The sequence below is a fragment of the Cimex lectularius genome, unplaced genomic scaffold (assembly GCF_000648675.2).
Source record: "Cimex lectularius strain Harlan isolate CLEC.00 unplaced genomic scaffold, Clec_2.1 scaffold36, whole genome shotgun sequence".
NCBI lineage: Eukaryota > Metazoa > Arthropoda > Insecta > Hemiptera > Cimicidae > Cimex > Cimex lectularius.
The window spans coordinates 1,383,417-1,395,480 of record NW_019392648.1 but is presented as its reverse complement, the minus strand read 5'-3'; the positions used below and the strand labels follow the sequence as shown (position 1 = coordinate 1,395,480).

Below are 12,064 nucleotides of genomic sequence, written 5' to 3'. Positions count from 1 at the left end.
TCCATCGTTAAAACCTTGAATATGAATTGCATTATACATTCGACTCTTGATAATCTGAAACCCGAGGGACCACAAAAATAATTCGAGTTATCAAGATGTTCGAATTATCAATAGGAATGAAAATCCAATTGTTAAGGGTTAATATGTACTTTTACAACTTACTACTTGAACTGTAAGTACATAAATCATCGTAAAAATAATGAAAAAGTGGAAATAAAAAAATAAATCAACTGCAAAATTGAACATTGTTATGTATTATTAAAAAAATTCGTGATGTGGTTGTATTTGTATAAGGAACTCCAATTCTTTTCAAGTATACACGACCACAACAGTAGAAGTGTAAAGTAGATTGAGAGTAACAAAACGTTTAGAATGAGTATTCAACAAACTATTTATATTCACTAGTTTTCGTGGTCTGCTTGACCAAATAATATCTTTCAATTAATTAATCTGTATTTAAGGTATATTTTTATCTCAACCAATACGTTAATTGAAACGAATTATAGTTGAAACAGCGAGTCATTTTTGTAAGTTAAGTGCATATTTAAATATAAAATAAGTAACCTAAATAAGAAGCTTTAGAAGAAACATTACTGACTACTTGGTAAATATCTTCATACATGTTGAAGTGTAACGTCGCATTTGATGCCCTGTAATATTTACATATTTATTTATTCTTATTGTATTATTTTATTTATTGCTTTATTGAACTTTTAATTAATTAAAAATTGACACTTTTAAAATTGCATAAATTTAAATTCATTTAGTAAATTGTATATAAAATTTTGTAAAAAATTTATAATATAGAATTATACCTAAGAAATATGTATGTAAAAAATAATATTAATGTAAATAATGTGATGCGGTTTAGGAATAATATGTGTCTATAAATTTATATAAATGTAATGTAACGCGATAAAATACTGTGTTTGTTATGTAAAAATGAAGAAAAATATACATAGTATAAATAAAAAAAGAAGTTCAGGTTTCTTTTTTAATATTTCTTTTTTTCTCTCTCTCTTTCTCCATACCAATTTATCTACTTTCGTCCCTCTCTCATCTTTCTCTATTTCTTTCTTTCTATATCTGTCTGTCTGTTTCTCTCTCTTTCTATCTTTCCACATCTCTCTTACTCTCTCTCTCTCACTTCTCTCATTCCATATCTCTCTCTCTCAATCTCACTCTCTTTCTCTGTTTACACATCTCTCTCGCTCTGTCTAGTTCTCTCACTCTCCTTCCTTTCTACCACCAATTAAAAAATGTCGGCTTTAAAAAAAAATTTCTATGGAGCATTCTTCCAGTTTATTGCTATCTATTTTGTTTGCCATCGAGATAAAATTCAATTGTCTGGATTTTGTTCACACACACACACACACACACACACACACACACNCTAAAATAATGTACCTATATTGTGCAGAAAGCTAATATCTATATATGCTACGGTACACCCTACCTAGGTAGGTAGGGTGTATCGTGTATGTACGACAACCCTGCATCACATATACTTGCAGCCTTTCAGATTCGATTGTAAGTAGTCTAAAAATATTGAGGTAGATCGCCAGCAGTTCAAGTTTGAGCACCCCTGGTATACAACATGTAACAATATACGATATGCACGAATTTGATAATTTTTTTTTTCCTCCCCCGGGGGCTTCCAACAATAAAGTCATTTCAGCCCCCTCTCACTGCACTGTTGTGGCCGATGGGGTACTCAATATTCCGCCATCGGCCCTACAGTCTAAAAGATCACTCACTTACAACAAACAAATAAATAAATAAATTACTTATAAATAAATACACGACACAGTAATAAAACACAACACAGATACACTTATTTACACAGATATTCACGTTTTATACACTATTTACAAGTGAGGAAACACCCCCGTTTCTCTTAAAAAGCGGAATAGGGGATCCAACATTTGACTTGCTCGCCCCAGTACCGTTTTTATGTCAGGATTCATGCCTACTCTCTCCCTGTAGGGGGCCAAGGCACGGCACTCCTCGACAAGATGAGACACATTGAGCAACCTTTCTCTACAAGCGGGACACCTGCGCGGGTTTTGACCCAGAAGCAGATGTCCGTGTGTCAGACGGGTATGGCCAATCCTCAACCGAGTTAATACGATCCTTTCATTTCGTTTCAGATTCTCATGAGGCCATCGTTCAGTCGTGCCCTTAACTCGCAGGAGCTTCTCGGACGACCCGGCCCACTGACGCTGCCAACGCTTTCCCACAGCGTTCTTTACTGCTCGCACAGCGTCACCGGGCCGGATCGCGGTAGCTTGGTCTGGAGGGCGAGACGTCCCAGCTTTCGCTGCCTTGAATTATACATTGTATTTGTAAGGTTTTTTCTTTTACATTGGCAAAGGTTTACATTAATTACAACTAGACTACAAAAGTTAAACTTAATTACTTGTACAACTTGGTTGATTTTTATTGTTCATTAGATTAAAAATAAACAGGTAATACATTGAAATAACAATTTTATAGTCTTTCTTCTTGCATTTGCTGTCATTAGTTTTACATTTTGTCGCAAAAGTTGTTTCTAAGGCACATATCGAAAACAATGTAAATTTCTTGTTTGGCATCGTGTGACATGTCACCGCCCAGAAATTAGAAGCCTAATTATCCTACTAATCCACATGATCTTAAAAAATATCAATTTTATATAGAAACGGAACAATTTTTTCCACGATATTTCCAAAGAAATGGTTAAATAAAAAAGCTGTCGATGATCATCATCATTAAGACAAATGGTATTTTAATCGATCGAGGTAGGATCAACCAGGATGATAGGGTAAAATCTCGATCTAAAAAGTAAACTCCTCCAAAAAGTAAATTTTAACGCATTTTTAAAACTTGATTGTTAATCGCTGTTTATAAAAATTATATTGTTTAGGTAGATCTGGAAGTCTGCCAGTGAAAATCGGTTTGGTTGGTCATCAGAGATGACGATGTTTTCATGATGAAATGCCGAGAGACAATATTTGAACCGAGACAATTTGTTTACAGGTTTATTTATTATAAATGTACTGTAAAATAGATTACAATGACGTGTAAATTATGGAGTTACAATTCTGAGGATCGTTCTATGAAAACGTGATTTTAATGTTTGTGATTCATTGTAAAAGATTTATTATACACCTTCACTAGTTTAAAAATTAAATTGAAAAAAAAAGAAGAAAAAAAGCGGGACTAGACGGACCAGAGATGTCCAGTTTGGACAAAACCATTTGTTTAATTATTGGCCTATTTATTATCCGTTTACGAAAACGGCGCTCGGACATGTTAAACCTGCAACACAGTCAGGTCCTGCAAAACTGTATCGCAATTATTTCATGACCGATGGACGAGTCATGATCAGAAAATTTATACTAAAATCATTTTAAATTATTTTGAGGGAATTTAAAAATTTTAAATTATGACATATTGCTGAGGTTTTTGTCTTTTGTTTGACTTTCGTCATTTTATGAATTTTGATTTTAAAAATTCTTTCACTTCTTATTTCTCCCATTTTGATTATGTAATTTTGCATTAACTTATGCCAGAAAGGTTTCGATTACAGTCTATCACAAAGATATTCGTGCAAATATAATTACAGCAATCGTTTTGCAGAAGTTTTAACGATATAAAAACAGGATGAGCATCTGTTAGAGGATAACTTTAATTTGGCATTTCCGGTGTTGAAGTGTCCGAGAAATCTCAAGAATTTGCTATTCTTCCTTTTTTCTTTTAAAAAGAAACTCTGAAAAAAAATTAAAACGATAAAGATCTGCAGTATGAGTGTGTTTCCAATAATTGTAAAGCAAATTGAATATTTTGTTTTGCCTAGAATGATATTTTGTTAAATTTACTGTGATGGTCGTCAATATCTTGTTTAAAATTAATGTTCTTCTGGGTAGTTTGTGTTCCCGCTTAATTAATTCTTCCAGGTTCTTCTTTATTTTTTATGGCTGCAAAATATTTGCTAATATGTAGTTAGAAACTGATTACTAGTTCACTAGACACTATTTAGAAAGTAAATTCCATTAACGCTATGATATGCCAAAAATTAAATTTATTTAAGCGATTTCCCTGCACACAAAGCCGGCTTATCGATTCGTTCATATTTTAATATTATTTCAACCAATGTTAAACAAAACTTCTTTTAGTCTTAAAATATTAAACAATTTTAATATTTCGGATTCTCTTGCTTTAAACAGAAAACGGTCGAGTGAGATCTTTGAAACTGTTCGCTGTGTATGTGTGAAGATGTTGAGAAGGTGAAATGCCCGCACAGTTAGTTTTGTCAGCGATGAACGCCTGAGGGATTTACAAACCTTGTTAGCCCTGTTTACAGGTAGGAGGCACGTCCTATGAGAGTGTCTGACAAGGGTACTTATTGCTTGTTGTTTTTTTTTGCTCATGAGTAAAATAATTACGAAGAAGGTAAAATAAAATATTAGAAATTAAAATTTGTAGTAGTTCATTAAAGTTAAATGAAAACGTTACAAATTGTATTATGGAACTGCCATATTTTTTTTTATTACCGTTGAATTAAATCACATATGGCCTTTTACTTTGTCTACAAGGTTTTATTTAGGAGGAATTATATTATATTCTCTTTAAAAGATAGTTCTTACTCAGTTAGTTGTTTTCAACGATACGTATTTCAAGCATTAAACGCTCATCATCAGGTCGAAAGTGTTACAAACATCTCTGACATGGATTGCAAGAGTGAACCCACCGATCCACTGTCAACTCAACGTTCCGATGGGAAAGTGGTTTTATATGCCGCTCAATTTCGAACGTGGGAAAAACGTCAATTGCAACACAACTAATATTATCCTAATAAAAACTTCAAGAAAATAATTTTGAATAAAATTTGTACGCCAAAAATTATTTTGGTACATGTTTAAAATAGGCGTTACAACAAAATCTATTATATTATTTATGCATTCCTCTCCATGTTTAATTTTACATTTAGACTATGATAAGCAGTACACCCGGAGGACACATGTTAAGAGAAATCATCATTATATGGGGTTAGCGCGAGGGAGACTCGAAGCACACATCATAGATGAGTTCATTATTATTAATTTCATTTCAACCAATACCTTACATCAAGATTAATTAATTGATAGAAGTTATTTGGTCAATCGGACCAAGAAAAATAATGTATTTAATAAGTAAAACGAAATATAACTTCACTAAACATCTACGTGGCTTTTTCATTTTTCGCCGAGAATCGAATCCTGATTACACATTTGAAAAATGGCAAAAAGGAGGGGAAATTAGAAAAATGGGTTGAGATGGGAAGTTGGTGTCCGAATGGATCGAAGCTCAAGTGGTAGAGCAGCGGCGTATTTAGCCAAAGGTCGTGGGTTCGACTCCCGCTCGTGACACTAGCTTTTTTATGTCAATGCCTTACATAAAGATTAATTAATTGATAGAAGTTATTTGGTCCATCGGACCACGAAGTAAAATGGATTTAATTATTATTAATTTTATCCAGTTAGTAAACTATCACTATGGAAAGCTCAACACCAGGAGGGCAAATAATATGAGAATAAATCCAACGTACCCCACTATAGATCAAGAGTCGATGAAGTCTCGAGGTCATAGATTTTTAAGGCGACGTAGTCGGTCCTTTAGAAGGGAAAACGTAGAAAAGGATTATACAGTATGGTTAGATTAGTGAGCTTAGACATAATAAGGACAACATGATAAGAAGGTTTGATATTTTAGGAGTTTTGAGGAATTATTTGAAGAGGATTGGATGTGCTGTTTGGTTTAGCGAAATGGCAAAACGTAGAACCACAATGATAGCAGTAACGAGTATAGAGTTAGTTGAATGGTGATGGCAAAAAATATGTTCTAAAATTCTTCGTAGTTAATCAAGTCTTCTGTTATGTTTTGTTCTCTTAAGTCTTTTATGAAGAATTAAAGTCAGACCGTTGAGAAGCAATATATTCCTTATAGTTGTTGTACAGTGCGGGCAAGTTTGTTTTTCCGATGTCGTTGAGAAGCTCAAGATGCTCTTGCATTGTGAGTTTTCACAGTGTTGTTCTTGTGTATAGGGGGTTGCTTTGATTTGATTTTTGTCAGAAAACAAAATTGCGGTATCATCGGCTTACGTAATGGTGTTGGGATGTGCAGGTAGTTCAACAGTAAAAATGATATAAAGGATTGGACCAAAAATGCTCCCTTGTGAGATGTCGGCTTGTGTTGGTTTAATATATAACCCTTACAGTTCGTGGTCCGATTGACCAATTAACTTTTTTCAACTAATTAATCTTGATGAAAGGCATTAGTTGAGATAAAAAAAAGTCTGTGTCACGAGCGGGATTCGAACCCACGATCTTCGGCTAGATACGCCGCTGCTCTATCACTTGAGCTATCGTCACCTCGATCCACTCGGACACCAACTTCCTATCTCAACCTCACCTTTCGAGTTTTCCCTCCTTTTTGCCATTTTTCAAATGTCGTTTTATCTATTTGATTCTCGGCGACAAATGTAATGGCCAAGGAGAGCTTTCGTGAAGATATTCTTCAGTTAATTAGTATGTATTGTATGTAATAATAAGTTAATTATTAAATCCATTGCAGTTTGTGGTCCGATTGACCAATTAACATTTTTTTCAATTAATTAATCTTTATGAAAGTTATGATCGAAGTCACGATAGCTGGTAGAGAAGCGGAGTATTTAGCGGAAGGTCGTGGTTTCGAATCCCGCTCGTGAAACTCGCTAATATATAACATTCCTAGCCACAGCTTATTTTGAAGCAGCAGTCGGTTAAACAAGATTTCAGGATAAAGTAATGAGGTATGGGATCTGGATCATATACAGGAACCCAGGCAAATTCTTTCTCTAATGCAGAGGAAATGGTATCAACAACAATTTCTGGATAATGAATAAGAGGGACGAATTACAATTAATTAAGGTTTTAGTTGAGATGAAAAAAAGTTAATGGCACGAGAGGGATTCGAACCCACGACCTTCGGCTAGATACGCCGCTGCTCTACCACCTGAGCTATCGTGACCTCGATCCACTCGGACATCAACTCCCCATCTCAACCCCACCTAATGAGTTTTCCCTCCTTTTGCCATTTTTCGAATCCCTCTCGTGCCATTAACTTTTTTTCATCTCAACTAAAAACCTTAATTAATTGTGATAATTTACTTGGTCAAGCGGACCACGAAATTAGTGAATTTAAAGAATTAATATGAAGTAAACTTCACTAAAGCTCTCCGTGGTCATTTCAATTGTCGTCGAGAATTCAAACCGATTACACGACATTTGAAAAAACGGCAAAAGGAGGGAAAACTCATATAAGGTGGGGTTGAGATGGGGAGTTGATGTCCGAGTGGATCGAGGTCACGATAGCTCAAGTGGTAGAGCAGCGGCGTATCTAGCCGAAGGTCGTGGGTTCGAATCCCTCTCGTGCCATTAACCTTTTTTCATCTCAACTAAAAACCTTAATTAATTGTAATGATTTAATTGGTCAAGCGGACCACGAAATTAGTGAAATATAGGGACGAACGTTGAATGTATTATAGATAGATTATCTATCTCTTCCAAAGCAATAACTTCTTAAAAGACCATTGATTTTTACGAAAAGTCTAGCTTGTCTAATAGATCGACACTAACCACTTTATAGAGCTTGCCGGCTTACGTGCTCTCTCACTGAAAAGGCCTCATGCCGAAACGTTGTTCAGTGAAACGTAAACAGCGAGAATAAATGGACCCTTCAAATTGACCAATGTCAATCACTACAAAAAGACGCTCCGAGATAAAAAAAAAAATATTTTCAAAAAATAAACTATATAGGCACGTGTCCATGCACGATATTGCAATAAGATTAGATACATTTTCTTTCAAAAAGTCAATTTTTGCGTTTAGGGCCCGTTGTTTGTAGAAAATGTATAAACAGTTCCTTCTTTTTTAATTTTATGGGGACCACATTTTATGTGTGTTATGCTCCAGTTCTATTTATTAAAAGTTGTATTATCATACTTAATTTTTGTTATTTGATTTTTTAAGTTAATTGTACAAAGCAACGTGCCAATTGTCGATTTTTTCTGTTGTAAATTAAGTCATTTACTTTGGAAAGGCTGCCTTAAAAAATAATTTATCCCGGTGGTTGTTTAAGTCAGGATGTAAAATTGACTGGGCAAAACCTTCTGAATTGTCTAGAGACTAATTGGATCGTTTTTGTTCTAGAGTCGGCTGTTAATGACTTCAAGAACATCTTGGCCGTGTGACAAAGGTGTAATGCCACAAAGCGCAACTGTCAACAGCAAGTAGTAAAAACAAATAGAATATCTTTTTGTTTGTATGAAGTAGCTGGTAAAAATTAGCGTATTTTACACAAAACAAATTTACTTTAGGGAGATTTTGTCATTAATCCAACGCTGTTGAACTTCTGTTTTAAAAATGTCCCTTGAAATGATTATGATAATAGAACAAATAATTTATTTTTTCTAAACGTGCAATAGCCCAATTTATTACAATAATTACAAAAAATACAAAGAAACATTTAAAACACAGAAAACTTTGAAATAGAAAGCATTGGCTATAATTCATCAGATTTCGTGGTCTGGTTGACCAAATAACATATTTCAATTATTTAATCTTTATGTAAGGTATGGGTTGAGATAAAAAAAGTCAGAGTCACGAACGGGATTCGAACCCACGTCCTTCGGCTAAATACGCCGCTGCTTTACCACTTGAGCTATCGTGACTTCGATACACTCGGACACTAACTTCCCACCTCAACTCTATAACTATATACAAACTATAATACAGTAATAAAACTAAAAACGTAAAGTACAATTTAAATACAAGCATTTGAATACAAAAGTAATGTTTAGAATTTTTAGGATTAGTAAATAAAAGCAATTAAATATAAGATTAGTTAATTAAACATTCATACATACATGAGTACATGTAACATGAATACGTTCACACACATACATATATACATACAAACATACGAAGGCTGCTAAACCAAAAATTTGTAAGTGCCGAAAATCCCGAAAAGTATTTTATTCGTTCTTATTGTTGTAAATGGCTTCCTGGGCTACCAAAAGATGGGTGATTGTAGCGCTTCTTTAAGAAAAAAATGAAATGTGCCAACCAAACCATTCGCGTTATGACACTCCGCAGTTATACATACATAGCTGATCAAGACCGTTCTGTATCTCCAAGTCCAAAACAAAAATTTATTCTCTGGTCGGAAAATTTGCTGTAGCCAGACCAAAAGCCGAGAAATTCTTGCTATTGGCTACATTAGTGGCAGAGAGGTATTTCAGAGAAAACACCCACAAATTACCTGTCCGTGGGAACGCTTTTCTATTGTGCGATCGGCACTTCACAATCTTAAAAAAGCTACACTAGGCAAAAGACCAGTGTACCTAGAGATATGGTTAAAATAATTGCTCATGCTAACCAGAACCATCATTTCTTTTTTCATCAAACAACACCGACTTCTTTGAGTGGATGGAAGTAGCCGGCCGACTTTTGGATAAAAGATTATTATTTTAAAAGCAACCATCATAAAAGTTACCAAAGAAAATTTCAGTGTCACTGGTGTAAATAAGTGATATTCCTTGTTGAATCAATGGTCTTAAGTTCCTGTACTCAGGAAAAATATGTCTGAGGTCGATATTCATCATTCGAGCGTACAAATGCGGAAAAAAGTCATCCCCTTACTATAGGAAAGAAAAAGGTCATTACAGCCATGATAATTTGCCAAAAGATAAAAAGAAGTTTTATGAACGTTTGCAGGTGTCGGAATTAACTTATTTTTTCATTTGCAAGATTCCTAATTTGAAACCTCAATTTTTTTAAGTGCAACTACTTTTTTTAAAAGGGTTCGTAACAGAACAGGTCAGAGTTGAAGTATGAACTTAATATACTTTTGATATTAAAATACGGACAATTGTCAAAAACAGGGGAAGTTTTAACATTTTTTTACGAGGGTATGTCAACTAAGAGGATATATGAATCCACGGGGTGTCGGTGTTTTTGAAAAGAAGCCCTTTTGTAAGTATGTCGGGGTCGAAAGCAGGGCACTTCCAACGTTCTGGTTTAGCAGGCTTCATACATTAATACTTTTATGCCCCTAATTGATTGACGCTGATGAGTTTCTCTCTAATTCCTATTCAAACTGGCTTTATATGTACTAAATATCAATTTAGTTGGGTAACATATTGACCAGATCCATCATCATGTGTACAGGAGAGCAAGAAGTGCAGTTCGTATGAAAAATTGAGTTATTATAACAATTCTGGAGAGTCAATGCTATTATTAAGAAGGCTTCGGATAAATGTTATATCGGACATATTTCTTCCTGCGGAGGGAATCTATGTTAAAAGAAGATTATTTGTTGCGGCAGGAGACTCATTTCTGGAATTTCGTTTGTAATTTTTCTAAAATTTGGATGTAGTTATTGGTAAGTAGAGACCAAAGAGAACTAGCATACCCTAGAATTGGTCGGACTTTTGAAGCGTACAGACAGATCAGAAGAATTTATTGTGAGGTCATGGGAGGCTCTATAAAGGAATCCTAGTTGTATATCCTTTTGAAAATGTTATTTTCTTATCATGCCAGATTCTTAAATATGTAATGCCGGATCGTCTTGTTAATTGAGCTTTATTAATCGTATGTTGAAAAGAAATATGTCCGGAATAACTAATAATAAAGCATTTGTACAATTTTAAAGACATGTTATTTTTATAGCAAAATGTATATAAATTGTCTAATGTCCATATCAGAGATGGTGACATACGTTTAGATCATCGTCAAAAAGTAATCTTACAGAATGAAGAATGGGAGGGCAGTCATTGATAAAGAACAGATACGGAACCCCAAGTGTGAACTCTGAGGAAAGCCAGAATGAACTTCAAATTGAAACGAACAGACCGACTTAATTCTTCGATTTTTTAGAAACCTGTGAAACAAAAGGAGCATGGTATCGCTAAAGCCAAAATTCTTGGATTTTTTGAAGTAATATATTGTGATCAACCAAGTCAAAGGGATAAGTGTATAAATATCAATTTGCGTTTGTGATTTAAAGGCAGAAATGATATTGTTGAAGGTAAGGACGGTTCGTAACATCTGCCTTTGATGAAGCTATGTTGTTGAGTAGAAATATGACGTCGGATAGAAGGAAAAATTAATTAATCAAAAACAAAAGATTCAAAAAGCGTACCGCTTGTAGGTCAAAAGGCCATGTTTTCAATTTTTTCAAAAGAAAATAATTGACGATTATATGTACAAATATGCCAACTTGTCAAAGGTTTGTGTTTAACACATTTACGATTCAAGTTCTACCCGAATCGTTTTAATTTTTATACATTTAATTAAGGTTTTAAGTTGAGATAAAAAGTCAGTGTCACGAGCGGGATTCGAACCCACGACCTTCGTCTGGATACGCCGCTACTCTACCATTTGAGCTATCGTGACTTCGATCTATTCGAACCGCACCTTTTGAATTTTCCCTCATTTTTGTCATTTTTCAAATGTCGTGTAATCTATTTGATTGGCGACAAGTGGCCAATGGCCAAACCGAAGGTCATGGGTTCGAGTCCCGCTCGTGACACTGACTTTTTTATCTCAACGTAAAATTTCAATTAATAGTATGATATTAATTGGTCAAGCGGACCACGAAAAATAGTGAATTTAATTTTTATGTTGTTATTATATTTGCACATATCATTTACTCCTGTGACATAGCTAAAGCTGCTCAATTCAATATGTACCTGATTTCATTTTGCTTATATCCTGTTTATGTGTTTTTTTTTGTAATTTTCCACGGGCACGATATTGTAAAAAAACCCACTTATTTAGACTAGGGATCAAATAGATCAATTTTGGTAATGGGATGTAATAGTGCTCCGCCAGTTCCCCTGAGACTTAAAGAAATGTGTTCTATGTAAATTTATTACAAATAAATAAAATCTAATCTAAAAAAATCGTTTTAATTTTGTACTGCGATTTGCTGCGGTGAAGGTAGCTTTGTGATCGATAGGTTCGATAGTCAGGAGGTTGTAAGACTGGAGGTCGGGGCGAGG

The 12,064-nt window shown here is 34.4% G+C and overlaps 1 protein-coding gene across 1 annotated transcript in view; it reads right to left on the bottom strand.

Annotated features, from left to right (window-relative positions):
* LOC106668392 overlaps nucleotides 1-12,064 on the bottom strand; it is a 561,179-nt gene that overhangs the window by 31,486 nt on the left and 517,629 nt on the right. The window lies entirely within an intron of this gene.